The following is a 22,486-nucleotide window of genomic DNA, read 5'->3' on the forward strand; positions in this document are numbered from 1 at the left end:
CATATTTTTTCTATGTGATTTGTTGTAATTTTTCATTTTTCACTGGAGAGCTGAAGAGATAGTTTATATTTTTCACTGGACAGTGGACAGGATATAGTTTGTACCAAACACAAAGCGGACATGGACCTCGTAAATAAATAAGAACATTTTATTTCACAATTTTTTGTTATAACCAATTATCAGAAAGTGAACTTTAAATCAGATATTCTGTAATAAATTATTTCATTGCAATAAAATAGCAGTAAACAAGTCAATAATGAATTTGAAATTGACAAACATAAAGCGGGATACCTTTTGTAATTAATTATAAAAATGTGAATTAAAAAGGTGTCCAAAGGTGACACCGTCAAATGTAGTACTTAATCATAGATATGGAAATAAATGTTGACAACTCCTGGTACTGAAGACGCTACCCAAGTGTTAAGCAACATCAGATCAAAGGTACCAGTGTTTGATTATACATTATAACGCAAAACTTAGAGAACATCAAATGGAAAAGATGCTCTATAATTTATCTGTCATCAAAAACTTAATTAGATTCTTTTCTTTATTTATTTCTTAGCTTTGTGAATAAGATACTGCTTATAAATAAATTAAACACCAAAAATAAATTATCAGATAATGCTTTACACGTAGATTTTTTCTCTCTCTTCCTCGAACCGTGATAAAAACATTTGTTTAATTATAATGAATACTATTTTCATTGTTTATAATGATTTTGTGTCTGTATAATTACATTGTACAATATCTAGGATGAACGTAATATCAACGATTTATTTTTTTGCGAATTTTCCCTTTAAGATTATGATAATTCATGTTTATATGTCAAACTTAACATTTGACATATAATTTCGAGAGGTAATATTTTATAAAAGAGGAGCGAAAGATATCAGAGGGACATCCAAACTCATAAATCAAAAATAAACTGACAACGCAATGGCTAAAAAAGAAACAGTCAAACAGACAAACAATAGTAGACAAGACACAACACAGAAAACTAAAGACTAAGCAACACGAACCCCACCAAAAACTAGGGGTGATCTTAGGTGCTCCGGAACGGTATAAGTTGCACCATTTTTACTGTGAACTCGGTAATGACATTCTATTTGAATTTGACGGTGTTTATATCTACTATACTGGATACTACCACTCTGCTGTTTCTCTTCCGCGTCTTCCTATAGTACTATAGTATAACGTAATACATTCTAAATTTAACATGTGTGATAAATTGATTGATTTTTGTTTGTTTTACCATGTGTGATAGACACATTTGAATTATATCTATTTTGAAAACATATGAGGGATCTACCATTTGATTTTACTGGGGGGAAGGGGCTTGAATGAAAAAAAAAATCCTGCATTTTTTTAGTTGTAATTTCTGTCCTGCCTTTTTATTTTTCACTCTGATCAGTCCGGTCCTGTCCCCTTTTTTTAGTTTCTGACTTTTATTACATATATACAGTCGGAAACCCGGTTGAAATAGAACAAAAGAATCGAAGCTCTTTGTTAGAGAAGGCGATAAATGTGTACTGTATTGTTTACTATAGTGACAAAAATTTTAAAAGTTAATAGAAACAAACAAAATTACAATTTTCTTCTCAATTACGAGGTGTTTTATTTTAAAAACACCATTTGCATAAGTTTTCATTTTATCTAGTACATAGTTAATTAAGCAGAACCATTAGATTTCAAGTCGACGACATGGGTATCTTTCAATTTGGATGAAGAAAATGCATAACCTCCGATTTTTTTGAAAAAATTACCACGGACGGAAAACATATCAATCTATTAGTTCAAACATGTTCGTGTCTGCCCTTCCATTATGTGACTCAAGAAAAAATTCCAAAAAATGGATAACAATTACATCGAAAAGGAAAAATCGAGTGCACCTTTTTATGTTAGGGCGTGTTTGAGTTGAATATTTTGTCTTGATATCGTACAAAGTAAGATGATTTCATACATCGTCTCGCTTCAGATTCTATTATTTTTATATATCAAAACTTCAGATTGACTTTATAACACAAAAAAATAACAGTACTAAAAGATGAAATATATGGGTCAAGTGAAATACCTATCTACTGAGTCACAAAAACAGAGAAGGTGTGTTCGAATAGCTATTTTTTTTACTGAAAGTACTTGACGACAGTCTTTCAAGTTGGATGATGAAAATGCGTATCTTTGAAAAAATATAATTTTTTTGTGTGTGAAAACTAGGGTTTATAGTCTTTATACACTAAAAAAATCTAGTCTGCCCTTCAACGAAATTTTTAATTAGAATATTTTTAAATGTTTATCAATTTTCGAAAAACCCACCTGACAACCGATCAGACAATAGTTTTAAGTTGAATCAATGCAGACAAGATCATTAACTGATGCTCATTAGCTAGTTGATACATTTGTCTTTTAAAATACAACAGACATATATAAGGATCGTATTGGTACAATGTGGATAAATTTATCGGTTTCAATGAGCAAAATTGGTAGCGCGTCATCCCTAGAATGGCTTCCATTTCTACGATTGTGAAAATGAACTGGCGTAATGGGGAGATAATTCTGACGAAGTAGAGTCCTGACTGTATATAAAATGTCATCCTGCCTTTTTTTGACGAAGTTGCTCATCCTGCCTGATTTTTACTCAGAACTCCTGTCCTGCCTTAATTCATATTTGATCCCCCCCCCTTATATCCCCTTTTACAAATAAAATGGTATAGCTCCCTCACGTTTATTTATTTATATTTATTCTTTCCTTCGAAGAACGACATGAAACAAAAAATCGAAGATCGAGCGGCCATGATAACAGTTTGATATGGTTCTTTATCCATGTCACAAAATCTAAGTTTTTTTTTCTATTAATAATGAAAATAAAATAAAATTGATTATTCTTAATTAAATGTGTAGGGACAGATGCAAAGCTTGTGGGGAACAACTGCCGGCACGTGTTTGATATAACTACGCATCTTTTCACATAGTTCAGTTAAAAGTTTCATCAAATCATATTCTTGATGTCTTATTTCATTGCTAGTTATTTAATACCATTAATAACTATGTGATTGTTTACATTTTAATAAAAGCAGTGACGGACTGTTTGAGTAATTAAGTAAAATAACTGCACTCTAATTTATTTACATAAAAATGAAGCGTAAAACGGCAAAAAACCATCTATAACGGCAAATTATTATTTCAACTAAACATTAAAATAGTAACAATCGGACTGATCATAAAATAGCTGTTATTATTTTATAATTAATGGTGCGTTAAATGAGAAAAAGAAAAATGTTTCAAACTTATTAATGGTAATTACACATTTTTTTCCGTTAACCATATGGTCGAGTGACGAATTGGACATAGACGGATATGGCCCACAAGTTACCCTTCTTGTCACCATCTTCGACTCACAGTTATGTGCACTTTTACCGAAGTCCAACTGACATATTTTGTCTTTTAATATCTTTAATAATTTACAGTAAGTTAACTTTGAAGAACAATTATTTGTTCTCAAATAAACAACACATGTGATTTCATGGACAGATTTTTATCTTCAGAAAAAATATCATTAACGGCTTAAGCGTTACCATTTTTGTTTAAGAAATTAGATTAAACCTTTATTCACAATTTAAATATAAATACAACTTAAAAGACTAAAAAAAAACCGCACACATATACACCATCAGAGACATACTATTTCACTACATCTAATATGTCTCTGACACCACTATATAAAAGTGGATATACAAGGATTTTTTTCAGCCAATGTTCTTAGTTTTTTAAGTCATCCTCATACTTTAATGATAATTTTTCATTGAGTTATGTTTTAAAGTGTAAATCAAGAGCACTCTTATTTTATGAGAATAAATATACAATATAAATGTGCAGTGCCAGAACTTGAAATCTATGTGTAGTTTATATAAACGAGCTTCAAAAACTTAACAAAAAAAAAATGCTGTGATAGACTCAAAGAGATTTGGATCTTGATATATGATTGACGATTGTTTATTGTAGAAGATGGTTATCATATAACTATGTTGTTCGTTTGATGACTGTAACAAATCTATTGGCCTTCGTGTCGTTAGATAGTTGGCTTATTACTGTAAAACCACATTGGTGGTCTCGTTGTTGCAGACTCGCCTTCGAGCGCGGGAGTTCGTGAGTTCGAAACAAGGCCGGCTCAATTCTTGGTATTTGTTGTTTATCCATTAATCATACGGCATATCGAGGAAAGAGCAGCGACTGGTCTGCTCGGCATCATACTAATGTGTTCAATTAAGGTAGCACAATACAAAGATTTTATAACTCCAACTCCCAAGTTTTAAAATGCTGTAACTTGCTTAATAATGCTTGAAAATTTATAAAAGTGGTAGTTTTGGATAGCTAACAGATTACTCTTTCAAATTAATTCAATGTTAGTATTATGCAACAATTATGTAACCAATTATAAAGTTAACTGTGTCTAAAATATTTGTCCCCAAATAGCCACTTTCAAATGAAATTAGCTTCTGCATAGGTATCCATAGAGGGTTGATTTTATTATATGTTGTTCCTATGGCCATTATCTACAAAAGAGTGTCTCAGATTTCAGGTAGAAGGTATAGAACAAATTTTACACCTAATAAAACATTATCTTCTTTTATGTGTTAGGATGTTTACGCTAATTAGAGATTTATGAGAGAATGGAATACCATAGAGACAATCTGAGACACCTTTTTGAAGCCCATGATGTGTTGATTAAGATTTCGTCAAACTTTTCTGTATAGTTAAAGAGATGTTAGAGCGAAATTCATTCAAGTGAACTTACCCAGATTTTGCAACTAATTACATAATAATTGATTACATAATGATTGCATAATAAAAATATTGCATTCATTTAAAAGATTAATCTTTTATCTATATATGTATACCTCTTTTATTATTTTCCATGCATTTATAAGAAAGTTACAGCATTTCAAAGGTTAGTGATTGGAAGTAAAAAGATCTTTGTATTGTGCTACCTTAAGTTTACATGTGAAATTGTGATCTAGCACGTTAATAATCTGGCTCATAAAGTGTTTCAGTCTGATACAACGCCGGGTTCATATTGATATCAAATATTAACATGGTCTTGTTCTGAATATGCAAACATTTTGTCACTGGACAATAAATAACCAGCACTCAATTATTACTGGAAGGTCTACCTTGTCACTGGACAATACATAACCAGCAATCAATTATTACTGTCGGAAGATCTACCTCAAGTTTCTCTTTTCCAAAAACCACTAATATACCGTGGGAGATATACAGTTTATCCTCCCTAAAAAAAGTTGCATAGAATGAAAATATGTATGCCTTCAGTTCCAAAAATTATAAATTATAGATATTTTGTTTGCTGCTTTTAGCTATCTGTAAGTATCTCTAATGTTGTTACATGTTTATTTATGAGGTCAAGTTGTTGATTGGACATCAAAGTACAAATATATATATATAGATGGGATTCTTTGAATTTTAGCGAGGATAGTAATAAGACTTGACTATGGTCGTGGACAATAGTCTGCTGGAAAATTTACTCTCATCTTTTTAAACTATCTAATATAAATAAATAACACCTAAATAAATTTGTTCACCTCATATTAGATTCTATTGTAGTTTTTTTTTTCCATTTGTTTTTCATTTTGACATATAAAAGACAATAATGAATTGAATCTCATCGCCCTGTTTAACACACTGTTAATCAAAAATATTCTTTCGTTCAAAATATCAAATGGCAAAAAACCATTCTGATCACATTTACATGTATTCTCAGGTGTAATTTTGTAATCATTTTGCTGGTGTTAATCAAGCTTAGCTTGAACAGAATAGTTGTAATTAATATAACAATATCTTTGTACAATGCATTTAATGATAAGTTAGACAGAACTCAAGGGCTGCAATAAGAGAATCGCTACATCAGCTACATCATAAGAATTAAAAATTCATTTTTAATTATTTTGAAAAGGAGCAGATAATAAAAAATGCTTTCTGATGAAATTGAAGTTTAAAATAAATTACATAGGTATCGATACTCTACGGACATACTCAAATACGGAAATGCAAACTATTAAAAGACATTTTAGATTAAAACAAATTGTAAAATAAGCAATGAAAGAGCATGGAGTCTATGGGTAAAGACACATTTTACAGTTCTAGTTGTTTAAAACAAAGACAATTTACCAAAAAGACTCAAAGGGTAAACTATGGTATACTATGGTATAAAGATACACTAATCTAAACTTCTATTCGACAACACAACCCTGTTGAAAGTGGGCGTGCGTTTGGTTGTGTGATGTATGTATTAATACACATCCCCGTCAGGAAGGGATAGTTCAACGTTCTCTGATAGATATAGAGAAGATCACGTATAACAACACCTTAAAGGATCAGCAAGTAGTCTGTTACAAGGCAACATGTCATTAGAAACCTATAGATGTATACCAAGAGTGTTGTGTATTGTCGAAGACAAATACATCATACGCTAACCAAATTGGTCTCCACTAAGGTTTTTACAATATCCATTTGTATCATAGTTTATTAACGTGGTCTAAAGACCACTAAAGACTCCTGTACTATATAATCGTACAGTAACATTTTGACATTTTAACCTATTTTGTTTGTTTGTTTTTTTCACACATCGTTGTCAATCAAGTGGAATTTTATGCGACTGTCATACAAGGAAGAGTTTTAGCTAGCTATAAAACCAGGTTTAATCCACGATTTTCTACATTAGAAAATGCCTGTACCACGTCAGGATTATGACAGTTGCTATCCATTCGTTTGATGTGTTTGAGCTTTTGATTTTGCCTTTTGATTAGGGACTTCCGTTTTGAATTTTCCTCGGATTTACAGTAAACAACAGAAATCGCATATAGTTTTATTTTAGGAAATGGATAGGAAATTAACACTGGTTATGCTCCCATTTTCCAGTTCTATAAATGACTGAAGTTGCACCTGAAATAAATTTCCGATCAACTTGTCTACAACTATAGCATAGAAAACATCCAAAAAAAAAATGTGGATTTTCCTATATATATTTCAACATTTTTATGATGTAAATTGGTTATAACATGCTGTTAACACTTCATTGGAAGACCAATTTAGTCAAACATTGGTTTCAAGTGTAGAAACAAGGATATGTTTACATTCTTTAAATTTAGAATGGTAAATCATAAACTACCAATGGACTACTGTACCCCTATTTTTGACATGCTTTGCCTATTATGTCTGTTTGTTTTGTTCACACATCGTTGTAAATATAATGGAATTTGATGCGACTATCATAAAAGTGAAAGATTAGCTACATGTAAAACCATTCTACTTAAAAAAAAATGCCCGTACCAAGTCAGGAATATAACAGTTGATATCCATTCGTTTGATGTGTATGAGCTTTTGATTTTGCCCTTTGATTAGGGACTTTCCGTTTTGAATTTTCCTCGGAGTTCATTATTTTTGTGATTTTACTATTTACAGTAAACAACAGAAATCGCATATGTTTTTTTTAGGAAATTGGTAAAGAAAATTAAAACTGATTATGCTCCCATTTTCTCAGTTTCCTACATGATTGAAGTTGCACTTGAAACAAATTTGACCAATTTGGCTACATAGCATAGAAAACACCATAAACAAATGTGGATTTTCCTTTATATATTTCAAACCTTTTATGGTGTAAAATGGCTGTAGCGCGCTCACAATCATATCTAGCCAATTCACAAATTTATGAACCTGTCCAAAGTCAGCAGCCTGTAGTTTATTGGTTTTCGTTGGTTCATGTTTGTCATACGAGTTTTTTGTAAACTGTTTTATTATAAATTAGGCCGTTAGTATTTTTTAGAGGGGTGAAAGATACCAGAGGGACAGTCAAACTGACAACGTCATAGTTAAAAATGAAAAAGACAAACAAACAAATAATAGTACACATGACACAACATAGAAAACTAAAGACTAAGCTACATGAACCCTACTAAAAACTGGGGATGATCTCAGGTGTTCGAAAGAGTAAGCCGATCCTGCTCCACATGTGGAACCCGTTAATTGATTCTAATTTTTAATGTTGGGGCTTTTTCAGAAGACTATTTGGTATGAATATTTCAGTGTTGAAAGTCGAACGGTTGCCTATATAATATATATAATATATGCTTTCATTTACTTCATTAGAATTCTAATGGATAATTGTCTCATTATAAATTATATCACCTCTCCTTATTGTTATATTAATAGACAAGTCAAACCTAAAGTAAGTCACTTGCTGGATATAATGAAAATGAGTATTTTACAGAAAAGTTTCTTATGTCTTATACATGTATTTCTATTTTCTGTGAACAAGTCAACACAATTTACACAGCTGCCGACGCCACCTTTTGGTCTGGTACGGTGAATACCGTATGAAGGTTGTTCCATGAAGTACATGTCGTTTGCAATGTAAACGGTTTACATTTATATTGATATAGGTCTGTTTTCTGTCTGTGAACAGATCTTATTATTCAGTAAATGTATTTGTTATTACAGTAATGAATGCATAAGAGATAAAACAAATCAAATTGTATAAAACTCAATCGAGTGAATCTTTTACAGTAGAACATTTGTTTATTAAGTTAACTGTTTTATTACAGTTACAAAAAATCAACATATTTTAACATTGTCATAGACGCACGAATGGTTTTCAATTTAAAGTAAAACAAAATTACCGAATGGCAGTGTTTATGTTATTTCTGTACAAATTAACTTTCAATTTGACAAAATAAACAACAAAGTCACAACTGTATGAATTCGACTTTGGTCTCGGTGCTGTAGGCGAAACAGCATAATGAAATCCAGTAAAACTAAAACGTTTGAATTGCTCATAATTTTTACATGAGAAGACATAACCATCAGTTATACAGGACCAACTTTATAAACGTTTAATGCATAACATTAAAAAATAAACATGTTAATTAAGAACTCCAATGAAGGGACAATGGATTCAATTTGATCAGTTGCTAACGGTATAATTCGGATCAAACGGTGAACTCGAATCCTTTAATCATATTTAGTATGTTAATATTCAATTTCTGTCGCGTAATCAGTTTTGCATTAAATTAAATGTTGAGTTAATATACTTGGCGAAGATATGGTTACGGGAAATTGGAAAATAAACTTCATTAATTGAGCAAATATTTATTAAATGTGTACTCCCCGGGCGTTTCTAATATGATGCGGCTGCAATCTCCATACAAATATATAGTTAATGAAACAGTAACACCGCTAAATCAACGATGAACGATTTAATGTAAATAAATGTCGTCCTCAGAATTGTTGATTATTTATAAGCTGCAGTAATTAATCTGTGATTAAACCATTCCAGTGATAAAACATGGAACATAATGAATGGTTGATGTAGGAAACAATAAAAAGAGCATCTACCTTTTATGAATATTTAAAATAATAATAGGTATAATATATCTTGATATTTCAATGGCAATATATGTAATAAATATCAAAAGGAGAAGAACGAATTCATCGATAGTTATTGACAACCTAGAGTGCTTGCATTTGTTATTGGTATTGACGACCAAAACGTCCAAACTTGGTTTAAGCTCACTAATGTATAGGTAAATAAAATATTCAGCGTCGCTCTAATTTGCAGCTTCATGATTAACTGAGCAATGATTGGAAGGCATTTATGATATGCAGGTTAGTTGCAATAGTTCAGTTTAAATTCTTGTCTACCAAATTGATATCAAACTCTCAAACTTCAGTCCTGTTACTCTTAAACGTAAACCTGAATTATAAAAGTTCTATAGCTAGCAATGTTTCGAATCGAAATAAAATATCAAAATGTAGGGACTGGGCGCTGTCTAATTAACCGTTGGTATAACCTCCGAACATAACCGATGAACTTATGAATAAGATGTAAATATAACTAGATAAAGATAACAAGTGTGGGTAATTGTTGAATTATTTATGTAAGTAAGTTTGCCAGAGTTATTACGAGATAATGTATTGGTTATGTCCCCTCTAGATATTGATGAGCCATTTCTGAGTTGTTCTGTATTGAATTGTGTTCAACTGTGACTAGATCATCAAAAGCTCAAAGTTGTGCAAGGTTCGATATAAGTTTTTTTGTGACAACTTGCCATTTTTCAAGTTACCATATATATGACTATGTGAAAGAGAGAACATATTCTGAAATTTTGTTTTTACTTACTAAATGTTTTTTTCTACCATTTACAGATGTAAAATGATGTAAAATTATAACTTTCTGTTTTTCAGCGGTTAATCTTATTACAGTTTCAATTTCATTTATCTAACATTTTAAAAACTTTAACATGCTTCAGTATATATATATGGACAATCAAACTGTGATTGAGGTCAGATTGTATGTCTTTGCATAATGATACATACAGGGGTATGATTTTTGTGTAACAAAACAATTCTTTCATGTATATATTTGAAGAAAAATACGTAACTTTATTTTTTTTAACTAACTTATACTGTCAAAGTGATAGCTTATGCCAATTGTATGCATCTGCAAACTATTAATAGTCAAGAAAGATAGGTGAACTGATTGACAGTTCGGAAAACGATTCGTTGTTTGTTATCTAATAACTGTAGTTATATAAAGATATATATTTTTTATGTAATAATTTAGCTTTACTCTCGCTTTTGTGTGCTATTTGGGAACACAATATTCAGTGAGAAGGAATACATTTTCCTTTTCAGGAAACAACTTAAAAATATATTAATGTGTATAAGCTAGGTATAAGTAAGTACAACACATAACTTGATGGTTTTAAAATATTGTTTTCTCAAAACAATAACCGGTTGATGTATGCTTGATTATCACATAAGGATAATGTACTGAAACTCAAATCATTACTACAATAAACAGAACCTAAAATGGAAAGTGGAAATTAGGGAAATTGCTCTGCATAAAATATTTCTTGCCATTGTAACAAAGTATAGTTTCAGATATTTAAAGTATATTCTTGGTGTAAATAAGAAAGCCTCAAATTTAGCAGTGTTATCAGAGGTTGCAAGATTTCCTCTTTATTTTTCTGTCATTATATCTATGGTAAAATATGTACACATGCTTAACAAATTGGACACAGGGTTATTTATGATGCTTATGTTTGTAATAAAATTTTAGATGCAGAAAACATTAATTGTTGGTATTCATCTATTAAAAATGTACTTCAATCACTTGATATACAAAATTTAGATACAAAGCTCAATAAATTAATTAAATTTGTAACATGTAAACTTTGTAATAGTTTTAACAAATTGGACACAGGGTTATTTATGATGCTTATGTTTGTAATAAAATTTTAGATGCAGAAAACATTAATTGTTGGTATTCATCTATTAAAAATGTACTTCAATCACTTGATATACAAAATTTAGATACAAAGCTCAATAAATTAATTAAATTTGTAACATGTAAACTTTGTAATAGTTTCAAAACATTTTGGTTGGTCAAAAGATCTGAAACCTTATCACAAGGTAATAGTAAATTAGAGAATTATTTCAACCTCAAGACTGACTTTGTAAAGGAGGCTTATTTATCAATTAAAGATTTTAGTATAAGAAGAGCTATATGTAAAATGAGAATAAGTGCTCATGATCTTAAAATTGAGAAAGATAGATATAATAAAAAAATACATAGAGAGAACTCAACGTCTATGTCATCACTGCTTATCTCATGGATCAAATTCTATTAAAGATGAGACCCATTTTACAGTAAATTGTCCATTATATGATGAACAGAGTAAATTATTATTTGATAAAGTTATCACTTTTTGTACTAATTTTAAAGAACTACCTAATGATAAGAAATATTTCTGGCTGTTCACAAATGAGCATTTACCAACTCTCATCTGCCTAGGAAATTACATTATTAAAGGTTTAGAAATAAGATCCAGATGTAAACAAAATATATGAAGTAATTTAGTATTTTATTGTTATAAGATTTAATATAATAGTTATATAAAACACATGTTGTGTTAGGCTCTGATCCTGTTCATAACGTTATAGTATGTATTAGTTTTCTGTTTTGCTTTTTCCAATCATATTGTGTTGTAAAATGATGCCCTTTATGGGTTCTTGATTAGATTAATTAAATGTTTATTTTTAAAATTCTTATTCTCTTATAGTAGAAAGGATTGACAAGTAACTAGAATCATATTCTTTATTATGTGAAAAAAACAATGTGAATTTTTAAGGTGAACAATGATAAAATCACACAAGCATTTCAATAATTTAAACAAATTTACAATGATTTTAATATGACGTTCTTTTGATGTGATCGAGTTACAATCATTTATTTAGTGTATTTTGAACTGTACAAGGGATTAATGCTTGTATTTTTATTCATCAAGTTTTATCAATGCAGTATCAGTAACTACAGTGAGATGTAAATTATGTAAAATAAAGCAGGATTTTTTAAAAGAAATCACATGTTTAAATAGTGCATTTAATGCGTGGAAGTGAATGGTACTAATAATCATTGAAAACTAAATTGGAGTAAAAATCGTTAAAAGTTGTATTGATAATTAAGAATGTCATTAGGAGGATATCATTTTTCAAATAATTACATTCCATTAAGTTGTAAAATAGCACCGTATGTCCATTTTTTCATTATATTACTATGTTTGATCGCATCATGTAATTAATTTCAAACTTTTTAATAGAAATGTAAAAAATAAAACTTTTTATTGGTAAACCAATACTTGATTTTAATCCCCTAAATGCTTTTATAACAAACACTGATATGATCAAGATTAACACGGTGCTACAGGGGCACACTGTTCGTTGTCGTCACTGTTTTCGTCGTCACGTGTCAGGTATAGACCTTCAGGGATGCGTACGACTAGGCAGTTGACACCCATATGCTCACCACCTGGGTAGAGAGTTTTATTGTTAAACAAGTGATGTCTATATAAAATTGAATTTGATTTTACAAATCACGATATCCGAAACATTAAATGAAAAGAATAGTCTACAATGCATTACTGGCACGGGCTTATCAAAAGCAATGATGGTAATTTTCTTTGGTGGCATATAGATGTTTAAACTTTAGTTGGCCACTATAATTAAATCAAAAATTTGTAAGCAATCGGGATGACTCACAAGAAGAAATTATGATGGCACTTGCACGATTTCATAAAATGTTTAGCATCAAACACAATTAAATGATCAGTTTGATACAAATTATTTTTCTACATATCCAAATGATTAATTTAACATTTTCACGAAAACTAGTACCCCTTTAGAAGTTTAAAAGACTAAATATCAAATATTTGAGTTGGATATGTAGAATAATTGTTTGTATCAAACTAATTATTGAATTATAATTAATGCTAAACATTCAATGGAAAATATTTCATGCACATTAACTCGACAAAATAACTATATTTTTTGTTTGATATAAATCAGTAATATAACGATGGCATATGAAATCTAACTACATAAGGCCCAGAACTTAAAAGAATGCAGAAATGTATAAACTGAGAGTTTTAAAATGATGATTTTTCCTATTCATATACATTTTTCTTGAGGAGTTCATAAAAGAATTATCAATTCTTACACCTTAATTCGTATTTGACATGGTTTACATCGATCATTAATTTTACTCCTTTTTTCCTGATTATTATATTTATCTAAATTTGTTCCAAATTTTAAAATTCTTAAAAAATTAACAATTAAAAAAAAAGAAAAATATCAAAAATACAGAACTCCAAGGATAATTTAAAACAGAAAAACCCTTAACTAGTGGCAAAAGCTCAAACACATCAAACGAAATGAAAACAATTGTCATGTTCCTGACTTAATTTTTGGGCAGATTTTGAGAATTTATTCAAAAGTAATATCACAAAAATACTGAAAATTTAAAAAGGAAAGTCCCTAATCAAATGGCAAAATCCAAAGCTCAAACACAAACGAATGGATAACAACGTCAAAAATGTCAAACATAGTGGTACAGCAGTCAAAATATATTGAACTTTTTGTTTTTTAACTGTTTATTTTTTTTCTCCCTCAGGAACGCAGCAACTTAAAGAGTCTAAAACAAATCATAATTAGATCAATTCCCCCTAAATGCATTTCAGTAGGATACAATTCTATTATATTGACAACAATGTGTGAACAAAACAAACATACATAATGGGTAAAAATGTCAAATTTTTTTTATTACAGCAGTCGATAGTGTGTTCTGGTCTCAATCGCTATAAAAACAAACAAATATGTCAACAAAGAAGAAAATAAAAAGGCATACAAACAAAGCACAATAGCAAAAACGAAAGACAAGAATACAAAAAATTACCATAGCACAATAACACAATGGATTTTAGACGCATGAACATCGCATACAACCGAAATTTTCAACAGAATTTGGCAAACTTTGAGTACTTATCACAAAACATGTAAAAGAAAGACGTTCTTTATCAAAACGAAAATATTGTCAAATGTGAATCTGCGTATTGTGTTTCGCTGAGAAAATCATTCCCTTTGGTTAGCGATGTCCTTCGAATCATTATGCATCAAAGTTCACCAGCAACATTTTGCGACAAATAGCGAATTGTATTCATTAAAATATTTTAAATTGTAAAACACTTTTTAAGTATATAAATATTGACTCTTTAATATCCTTATCAATTTTCAGTAGGATTTGACAACTGTAAGCTAATGATTCTGCAAATGAAACCAGTACGTAGAAAATGTTCCCTACCTTTTGGTTTTTTTTAAACAAATCGGATATTCCCTTTAAATTAAATTGCTTTCTTTTAGCTCTATATATTGTCCCAGAAGACATTTTGAAACCAAATGGTAAATATGACAGGATTTTGCAAGTTTGATATTGCAGAATGACTATCACCGATATCAATTCATATGTTTATGATATGCAACACCCCCAATATGGATTCGGTTATGAATTTTCTGCTAATTCATCTTTTGATAAATACTCAAAATCATTCAAAATTGCGTTTTAAGTTATGTTCCTGAATTTTCAAATTTTGTTATCTGTTCTGAAATAAGTCGAAATATCGTTAAAAAAATCAATATCAGCATGGATGTTTGACATAAATGCAGGGTAAATCGACGCGTTAAAAAAAAAAATACCTAACTCCAATGAAAATTCTAAGTTTTGCTTATATGTACATTGTCTATTGAGTGTCTTGATTTCCTTTTGTAGTTTTCTTTGTTGAAAAAAAAAATCTTTGTCTTTAGAATGATTAAAAATTTTAACACAATGTTAACTGTTCTACATATTTTTTTGAAAATTTTACCTATTATGTATGTTTGCTTTTCTTACTCATCTATACTATTAAACGAGAAGACCTCATTTTGTGTGTCGCTTCACTTCCTTTCACAATAAATCAATCATTATGCCTCTGTGTCCTATAGGTAGCATGCAAAGTCGCATTTGTCATCCATTCTTATAATTATTCAGATTGAGTTATTTTGGGAGGAAAACGACAAAAAAGGAGTCCGGATTTGATTCCGTCATCAGACTGCCTTTTAGTCATAGATATGATTTCCTGTTTGAAACATGCACAAATACAACCAATCGTATGATAGATAACAAAAATGAAAAATAAATAAGCCAATCAGAGCGTTCTACATATAATGGTGTTTAGATAGCAAGAACCACAACTATTATACCTCCTTATAGAGGACAATTATTTTTCGCTTTTATCTACATGTAAACCACGATTATACTACTTTAATATATAGATACTCTCTGTATTTTGTCCACTGTTTTCTTTGAAATGTTTACTATTATTTTTCGCGTTTATCTACATGTAAACTACGATTATACTACTTTAATATATTATAGAGACTCTCTGTATTCTGTCAGGGACTTTCTATGTTAGTATAGAAAGTCCCTGATTCTGTCTACTGTTTTCTTTGAAATATTTACTATTTAAGGGGTCATACCACTTGCATATATATTTAAATAAGTAAAACATCTAAAACTACCTCGACCAAAAACTTTAAACTGAAGCGGGACAGATGGACGGACGGACGAACGAACGCACGGATGCACAGACTAGAAAACATAACGCCCATAATTGGGGCAAAAAAAATTATTGTTGAAAGAGAAAATAGTGATTTGGCAAAAAATGAAAGTAAGGTTGAGATTAGAGGGAGGCAGGACCTTTTTCGGGGCGTCAGGATCGGGTGTTTTTAAGCTCGGGATTTGAGGATTGATCCTTATGGGATCAGGGAATATATTTTTCGATTTCGGGATATGAATTTCTTTAAATTCTGCATCTCGAGATTTCATGGTTATAAGCCCGGGATTTTGTGATCAGGACCCCTCCGACCACCCCTCCAATTAGCCTTAGTCGGTCTTCGTCATTTATACATGATTCATATTCTACCAATGGTATATTCATAAGGCTCTTAAAAGAAAATGCACCGATGGATTATCCTAGAAGCATATTTTGTTAGACTCACTAGAAAACATAATGCCCATAAATGGAGCAAAAAAAAATATTGTTGAAAGGGAAAATAGTGATTTGGCAAAAACGAAAGTAAAGTAGAGATTAGAGGGAGGCAGGACCTTTTTCGGGGCGTAGGGATCGGGTGTTTTTAAACTCGGGAATTTCGGGATTGATCCTTACGGGATCAGGGAATATATTTTTCGATTTCGGGATATGAATTTCTTTAAATTCTGCATCTCGGGATTTCAAGGTTATAAGCCCTGGATTTAGGATCAGGACCCCTCCGACCACCCCTCAAATTAGCCTTTACTCGGTCTTAGTCATTTATACAAGATTCATATCCTACCAATGGCATGTTAATAAGGCTCTTAAAAGAAAAAGCACTGATGAATTGTCCTATAAGCATATTTTGTAAGAATCATAATGGTCTATATGTAAGCAGTTACATTTATTACATGTTTGAAACGGTGCAAATTTTTAATTTGATTTAACTTTTACCAAAAGAAGCATTGTATCAAAGGAGAAGAATAATTGTGGTCTGAGGCCAGAAACACGAATTGAATTTAATAGAAAGGAAACAAATATCGATCTTTGGAAAAAGGGAGAGGGCTTTTGGTACCTTTTATGAAATTCTCCATACATAATATTTTTTACGAAAAATCATCCTACAACAGTTCACAAGCTGAATATGCCCGCGATTTCGCGGGTGTGTTCTAGTTGTTTTGAATTTAATGAAATTATAATTATCGACTGCCATTCAAGTGAGAGGTTTACCTAGCTATAAAACCACTTAATTCACCAATTTCATATGGAAATACCGATACCAAGTCAGGAATATACCAGTTGTTTTCCATTCGTTTGAAGTTTTTGAGCGCTTTGATTTTGCCATATGACAAAGGAAGTCTCAAAGTCTATTAGGAACTTTCCTTTTTGAATTTTGCGTATTTTCGTGATTTGACTTTTGATTAATAACATAATAAGACGTATTTTTTTTTAATCAAAACACAAAAAGTCTAAAATAAACAATTCGTTGTCAAGCACCTTATGTAATGAAATTTAGAAACATCATGTTATAATAACACACATAGCAGGGATATCAACAAGGTAAACCATGACTAATCGAATACTCATTTGTTTTGCCAATTGATACTCGAGTACTAGCTCGGTAAAATGTCTACATAATTAGATAACAAATTGTCCAACCATGGACCAGGAACGAATCGATGGATTAGCACAGATTCACGTGCACTATCCAATGTAATTAACCATGTCGTTGTGACCTTTGACACATCACAAAAAAAGGAAATTGGAATCAGTTAAATTGTAAATAAAGTGTAAAATATGCGTTACAACCTAACGTTAGAACATTTGTGAAACCTTAAGTTTTTTTTGTATGACACCGCTTAATTAACAATAACTGAAGCAGCCCCTCACAGTAACTTGTATGCACACAACGTTTTGAAGCTCCAAGGACATATATACCAAAGAATTAAAAGCTCATTAATTACATGCAAGAAAACAATAACATAATCATTTATATAATAAACACCTATTGAATATAAATGATAACAAAGTCAAACCAGATCAAACAATATTTACATGTTATAATTGTAAAGAAAACACATATACAAAGGTGTGATGATAAGAGGTCTCTCTTCATTTGCTGAGGGTCACTAATTATTATTAATTACTTAGAAGAATGATTTACACTGAATAAATGACACCTTGCAAGTTTTCATATATTTTAGTTTTCCTATTCTGTAGTTAGTCACCACTTCAATTTTTATCATGTATATCTATTATAAAGTCATTTTATAAAATTTACTTTTGCAAAAGTATGAATTATTCTAAATAATAAGGATGTTCTTATCCCCGGCAGAAAACCTAGCTTTATTGGTCACAACTTTTTGAAACTTTTGGGCCCTCAGTGCTCTTCAACTTTGTACTTGTTTTGGCTTTCGAACTTTTTTTCATCTGAGCGTCACTGGTTAGTCTTGTGTGGACGAAACGCACGTCTGGCGTATTAAATTTCAAACTTGGTACCTTTTGTTAGCTATTATTCGTGTGTTTCTCTGTCCTATATGTCCTCCCATTTATTAGCATTGTACTCCTGTCATGAAATGTTGTCATTTTAATGTTTTTTTCTTTAACATTGCCATAAAAACGGGAGGTTTGGCATGTCACAAAACGAGGTTCAACCCGACATTTTTTTAAATGTCCTGTACAAAGTCAGGAAAAAGGGCGTGCTAGAATCTTACAATAGTCGTGAACAGCGTGGTAATGTCGTAGTGGAAGCGTAGTTGGGTGGCGATGAGAACGTGGTGAGGTCGTAATGATGTCGACGTGAGATCGTAGCGCAGTCTCTCCGAATAGAATCACGCTTTCACTACGCTCTTGCTACGATGGTACAGCGACCTTTGCGATCTTACTACGACCTTAGTGCGCTCTCACTACGCTTTAACTACGACCTGATTTCGTAACGACTGCACGACGATTGCTTTGAACATGTTCAAAGTTGGCCACGCTCATCACGATCTTGAAGACCTCACTACGACCGTGATTTGACCTTACTGCGATCTATACGATCGTACAACGATCATCAAAATTTGCATTTTTTAAACAGATCGTAGTGCGATCGTGGCCTAGTGGGACTGCGGTATTAATTACTGCTTATATCGACATATTATTTCAAATTGACGTCCTTTTTCGTACTTTAAACAATTGAATTGTTTTCTATTTTTGTTTTTAATCGTACATAATGCACCTTTAACTTTCTAGTAATCGCTGTCGTACTTTTAAAGATTTTTTTTATCAGAAAATAGTCAATGTTACTTTAGAATGAAAAATGAGTCTAAGAGCGATAACTCTAATACAACTACAGAAAAAATAGAAAAGTGTCTTCATATGAAATTCTCCAACAAGATGTTAAAGCTTCAATATAGATTATTTTCGCAATACTAAATTATCATCAGGATAATAAAATATAGTGTTTAATTAAATTACCTTAATAGCTGTACATGGTTATTCTTTAGTTTTTATCTGAGTAATATTTAACATAATATACAAAGTACAATCTCCTCAATTTTATTGATTCCCTTTGTTTATTTAATTTCGAATGAGATCACACTAATTTATCCGTTTTTCCTTTTATCTTATTATCTTATATTAGTAATATAATGTGAAAACTCAAACTTGTGATCCTTAACTTCTTAGAGCTCACTCCGTACTTATTTATGGTAGTTTAAACGACAAAGAAATTGGATAATTTTAAACAGCATTTTCTTAATTTTTCAAATTTTGTCAGTTTAGAATATAAAAAAAAACATTCACATATACGATTTTGCTGTATAAAAGTGATAAGCCAACTTGCTGCCGTTTCACGGAATTTTGATTTGACACAATTTTATAGAAAGAAATATATAAGCAATAAAACACTGCCTCTTTATATTTTTAAAACTTTCTGAAGTAGAGAAGTATCGGGGTTAATTCTCTTGTATTGGAATATACCTCTTGTGCTGTAATACACAATTGAGTCACCGAAAATATAAGTTAAGATCAATGCTTATGTTAGCACATTTTCAAATATCCTCTTTTAACCTTTATTTTGGTAAATAACTTGAGTTTATTTATCTATGTACCATTTCGATATTCCATTTATTGAATTAACTATTAACGATTTATTGTTAAAATCTGATTTTGTTAAAATCTTATTTCAAATTTTTGTATTAAGACAATAACAATCAAAACCAAGGAGTAAACAAAGACTAAAATAACAAAGGACATTTACATCAACAGTTATAAATAATAAATAAGAAACAACACGAACTCCACTAAAAACCGGGAGTGAAATCAGGTGCTCCGGAAGGGTAAGCATTTCCTGCACCGTATACGGCACCCGTCGTGTTATTTCTTTGCTCAGTTCGGTAATGATAGAAGGTTATTATGACAGAGGAAGAATATCAGATATGATGTATTAAGTAAGAGGCCTCGTCAAAGGTGGTCGATAGTCACATCTTAATGTGTGTCTCTCTTTACCGGATTTGATTTTTTTTTTGTTAAATAGAGATACGCCTTGCAGTGCTGATCATAATGTTAATGCACTTTTTTGGTGAATATGTATGTTAAAATGTATATCTAATCTATTTATTTTGCCATGTAGGAGTCTTGTATAGGCGGAACGTTAGATTGGCATTCTTCTAATAAGCCTGTTTACTTTGATAAGATTTTTCCTTTTCATAGATCAGTACGTTTAAGACTTCTTTTGTACTATACCAAAAATCATGTAATATGTAACAAAGAAAACCACGTGTTGCAAATTCTTAATTTATATTGTTTCCCATTCCTTTTTAATTATTTTTAACTTGTGATTTAAACATTATTCACTACACGTTACCCAAAGAGTCTTTTAAACTACTGGATGAATGTTATCGAAAGTTATGCCAGCATGGTAAAATATGAACGAGAATACTTGGACACTCTTTTCGAATGGGTTCAATCCACCATTTTTTCTTAAAATGTCCTGTATCAAGTCAGGAATATAGTATTTGTTATCAAATAGTCCGTTTTAATGTATTTGGCGATTGTTTTTGTTACAATTCAGTGTTTCTGTTGTTCCATTGTTTTCCTCTTATAGTAGGTGTGTTACCCTAGGTTGCCTGTGACCCCGGATTTGTTTTCGCTTAACTGATAAATGCCTATTGAACAGCGGTATAGTACTGTTGCCTTTAGTAAAAACTGAGATAAGTCATTGATAGTTTGATACATATTATAATTTATAATCTTAATGGGTATATGGGCACTCATGCTTTATATATTATCAAGGACCCTAATGTTATTTAACACTTGTATAATATCCATGACAAAGATTATGTTCCCCCGCAGACAATCTCACACAATAATATTATTGTGTTAAATGACATTACAGTGACTTAACTATTAGTATTGCTGTCCAACTACTAGTATAGCAATCCAATCGAAATTCTGACTGAATTTCAATTTGTTTTATCAAACATAACTGTTCAACTGGTCAGAATTTTGAACAAACTGTTGAGTCAAAATGTGAAAGTGCAAGGTGATTAAGTAAAACATACTTACAATCCTATAAGATTTTTGTCCACTTTTATAATGTTGTTGGGAAAAAATTAGTTTAAAGTTTGTATTGATTTTTTATATTCATTGTCATGCTAAAGATGAACTGTTGTAATTTTGAATTGCTATTAAAATGTCCTAACTAAGCTTTCATATAGTTTTTCTTTTGAAAAATCTTCTATATTCATAAGAATCAGACATCATTTGAATTAAAACATCATGTATTCAGTAAGATATGTGTGAAACAACAATATGTTATTGAGTTTCCATAGGGAGATAACCTAAAACCTTATTCTTTTGAATAAAGATTTTTTGAAAGAAAAAATATTTTTCTGAATAAAATAATTCATATTATATGGTGGAATTAAAGTCTTGTAGGATTATAAGTATGTGTCATGTTATCACCTTGCACTTTAATGACTTGGCTGTGGTTTTCCACAGCAGTTTGTTCAAATTTTTGACCAGTTGAACAGTTTGGTTTTATAAAACAAATTGCAAATTGGTTAGAATTTTGAATGAGTTGCAATAGGTGGAGAACAACACTAACAGTCAAGTCACTGTAAATGCATTGCTTGAAGAGATTTACAATTGACAGTAAAATCTTACCTTGACTTACTTAAAAAGAATCAAGTATGTACAACCATAGGCCTGCATTATGTTTTATTAGATCTTAAACCAAACATATAGACTAGAATATTCCTTCACAAAAAATATACCAAACTTATTTATTTGTCCTTACAAAGAACGTTATGTTGCTACCTCAACTAAATGATTAACGAAACTAATGTATCCTTTACAAAAATAGTCCACATTTTAAACATGGATAGGTGAACAAATATTATTTTACAAGAAAAACAAATACTCCTCGTAGAAAAAAACTCCGAAACTGAGGAAATTGATACTTTGATTGACAACATATATGTTTCATTGTTTTGCTTTTTTCTGCCGAAGAGTCCTTATCATTAGTTTAAAAA

The sequence above is a fragment of the Mytilus galloprovincialis genome, chromosome 4 (genome assembly GCF_965363235.1).
Source record: "Mytilus galloprovincialis chromosome 4, xbMytGall1.hap1.1, whole genome shotgun sequence".
NCBI classification, from domain to species: domain Eukaryota; kingdom Metazoa; phylum Mollusca; class Bivalvia; order Mytilida; family Mytilidae; genus Mytilus; species Mytilus galloprovincialis.